We start from the raw sequence: 3,903 nt of genomic DNA on the forward strand, positions 1-3,903 counted from the left end.
AAATGACGAAAAGCTGTGGTCCCAGCACTGATCCCTGCGGCACACCACTGGTCACCGCCTGCCATTCCGAAAGGGAGCTGTTTATCACTACTCTTTGTTTCCTGTCAGCCAACCAATTTTAAATCCATGTCAGTATTTTGCCCCTAATACCATGTGCCCTCATTTTGCTCACTAACCTCCTATGTGGGACTTTATCAAAGGCTTTCTGAAAGTCCAGGCATACGACATCCACTGAATCTCCCTTGTCCATCTTCAAAGTTACATCCTCAAAGAATTCCAGAAGATTAGTCAAGCATGATTTCTCCTTCATAAATCCATGCTGACTCTGACCTATCCTGTTACTGCTATCCAGATGTGTCGTAATTTCATCCTTTATAATTGACTCCAGCATTTTTCCCACTACTGAGGTCAGACTAACTGGTCTATAATTCTCTGTTTTCTCTCTCCCTCCTTTCTTAAAAAGTGGGACAACATTAGCCACCCTCCAATCCGCAGGAACTGATCTTGAATCTGTAGAAATTGGAAAATGATCACCAATGCATCCACGATTTCTAGAGCCACATCCTTCAGTACCCTGGGATATAGACCATCAGGTCCCAGGGACTTATCAGCCTTCAGTCCCAAAAGTCTCTCCAACACCATTTCCTGCCTAATATAAATACCCTTCAGTTCAGGTCCTTCAGCCACTATTATATCTGGGAGATTGCTCGTGTCTTCCCCAGTGAAGACAGATCTAAAGTACCAATTCAACTCTTCTGCCATTTCTTTGTTCCCCGTAATAAATTCACCCGTTTCTGTCTTCAAGGGTCCAATTTTAGTCTTAACCATTTTTTTTCTTTTCACATACCTTGAAAAGCATTTACTATCCTCCTTTATATTTTTGGCCAGTTTACCTCCGTACCTTATTTTTTCTTTGCGTATTTCCTTTTTAGTTATCCTCTGTTGTTCTTTAAAAGCTTCCCAGTCTTCCAATTTCCCACTCATCTTTGCTACGTTATACTTTTTCCCTTTTGTCTTTATATGGTCCTTAACTTCCCTCGTCAGCCACAGCCACACCTGCGTCCCCTTAGGAACTTTCTTCCTTTTTGGATGAACTGATCCTGCATCTTCTGCATTATACCCAGAAATATCTGCCATTGTTGTTCCACTGCCATCCCTGCTAGGGTATTGCACCACTGAGCTTTGGCCAGCTCCTCCCTCATAGCTCCACTGTTCCCCTCATTCAACTGAAATATTGTCACTTCCGATTCTAGCCTCTCCCTTTCAAACTGCACATTAAAGCTTATTGTATTGTGGTCACTACCTCCTAATGGCTCCTTTACTTCGAGGTCCCTGATCAAATCTGTTTTGTTGCACAACACCAGATCCAGAATTGCCTTCTCCCTGGTAGGCTCCAGCACCAGCTGTTCTAAGAATCCATCTCGGAGGCACTCCACAAACTCCCTTTCTTGGGGTCCAGTACCATCCTGATTCTCCCAGTCTATCTGCATGTTGAAATCCCCCACAACAACTGTAGTAATATCTTTGTGACAGGCCAATTTCAGCTCCCTATTCAACTTATACACTACATCCAGGCTACTGTTTGGGGGACTGTAGATAACTCCCATTAGGGTCTTTCTACCCTTAGAATTTCTCAGCTCCATACTGACTCTACATCTCCTGATTCTAGGTCCCCCGTCCAAGGGACTGAATATCATTCCTTACGAACAAGGCCACCCCACCCCCTCTGCCAGTCAGTCTGTCCTTACAATAGCACGTATAGCCTTGAGTATTCATTTCCCAGGCCCCGTCCACTTGATGCCACATCTCAGTTATCCCCACAACATCATAACTGCCAATCTCCAAATGAGCCTCAAGCTCATCCACCTTATTTATAATGCTTCGTGCATTCATATATAATATTAATTTGTTACTCCCCTCACCCTTCCTATCAATTCCTATTTCACTTGGCCTTACGCCATGATCCATTTTTGAGTTTTCTGCTCCATTGAATCCATTGTCTTTCTTGACTTCTCTTGTTCTAACTTTCCCTTTAACTTCCTTCTTAAACTCCCAGTTTGTCCCCTTCCACCTAACCCCTCCCCCCCCCCGCCCCCACTATTTAGTTTAAATGCAGCTGTGTTGCAGTGGCAAACCTGCCTGCCAGAATGCTGGTTCCCCACCTATTCAGGTGCAACCCGACCCTCTTGTATAATTTATCCTGACCACTAAACATACCCCAGTGATCCAAGAATTTAAATCCTTGCTTCCTACACCAGTTCCCCAGCCACACATTCAAGTCCATTATCTCCCTGTTCCTGTCCTCTTCCGAGAATAGGGAGCTGAAATTGGCCTGTTGCAGCCCGAGAAACTGGAAGCAAACTGGAGATAACCACCCTGGATGTCCTGCTTTTCAGTCTTCTTCCGAGTTCTCCGAAGTCCTGCTGTAGAATGTCCCTCCTCTTCTTCCCGACATCATTTGTGCCGACATGCACCACCACGTCTGGCTCTTCACCTTCGCCCTTGAGGATTTCCTGCACTCTGTTTGCGATGTCCTTAATCCTGGCACCAGGAAGGCAACACACCATCCTCAAATCCCGCCTGTTGCCGCAGAAACCCCTTTCAGTCCCTCTCACTATGGAATCCCCTATTACCATAGCTCTGTGTGATTTCTGACTCCTCGGCTCTGCCTCCACGCCAAATTCTGATTGGCAGACCTGACCGCCTCTCGGACTGGCAGTGATGTCTGCCTCTACGTTTTCCAAAAGATTCAACCTGTTCCTGACAGGTACTTCTCCCAGGGTCTCTTGCACTTGTCTCATCTCTCCCTTCCTCATCGTCTTCTCCCTTCTACTCTCTTCTGGTATGCTCGGTGTAATAACCTCGCTGAAGGTCCTGTCCAGAAAGATCTTGCTCTCTCAGATGAGTCTGAGGTCATCTAGTTCTTTCTTCAGTGCTGCAATATGCTCTGTCAGAAGCTAAACATGTACACACTTTCCACAGTTATACGAGCCAGCTACACCAGAGTCCCTGACCTCCCACATCATGCAAGCAGTACACTGAATCAGCTTGGCAGTCACACCTACTTAAATAACTCTCACCCATCTTCCCAACAGCCTCTGTGCTCCGACTTCACTTCCGCCCAGCTCCCACCGCGCTCTGCTACAAACGACCGCAGGCTACTAATTCTAAATCTTCTGAATTTAGATGGTGATTTGCTTTGGTGAATTCTAATCTAGCAGATCATGTGTGAATAAATTAATTTTCCCAGTTCCATTTCCTGATTGATTGTTAAGGGTACTTTGCAAACTTCTTCCTAGAAAATACATTTTTTTCAAAGAAGGTATGCTTTTTTCCCACTGTTGCCAGGTGTATAAACTGTAATGTTTTGGAACTCAATGCAAGACAACTATTTATATTCTACAAAGTCAGTTTCATTGAGAAATTGCTGCCTGTCCACATCCCTTAGTAACATTTCAATTCTCATTCTCTTCGATGGTATGAGGTTGAGACTGCAGTAAATTGGTGTGTTCAATGTTTCAGCACTGAGTAGGATAAGAGGAAGAACACTAATCAGTCAACAAATTTATCAACCTCTCATCAACGAGGAAGGAGGTGCAAAAATTAAGTTTGTATATCAATCTTACATTTGGGTAGGTTTAAGAATAAGATAAGGTCATATTTCAGTTAAAAGAGCGGGAATTGGATGTATACTGAATTTGAATATGCTGTGTTGTACTTTGAGGCATATTTCTGATTTTGTTTCAGTGACATTGAGATCCAGATCTTCTAAGGCCCTTTGAGGAATATCTATGCATATACTGATGTTATTCCAAATTTTACTTCTGAACCAATATTTATTAAGGTTGATTTGAAGGTATCCAACATTTGGAAAAGCATTTTGAGTTTTGGCATTTGCACTGT

Source organism: Chiloscyllium plagiosum, chromosome 24 (genome assembly GCF_004010195.1).
Source record: "Chiloscyllium plagiosum isolate BGI_BamShark_2017 chromosome 24, ASM401019v2, whole genome shotgun sequence".
Taxonomy (NCBI): Eukaryota; Metazoa; Chordata; class Chondrichthyes; order Orectolobiformes; family Hemiscylliidae; genus Chiloscyllium; species Chiloscyllium plagiosum.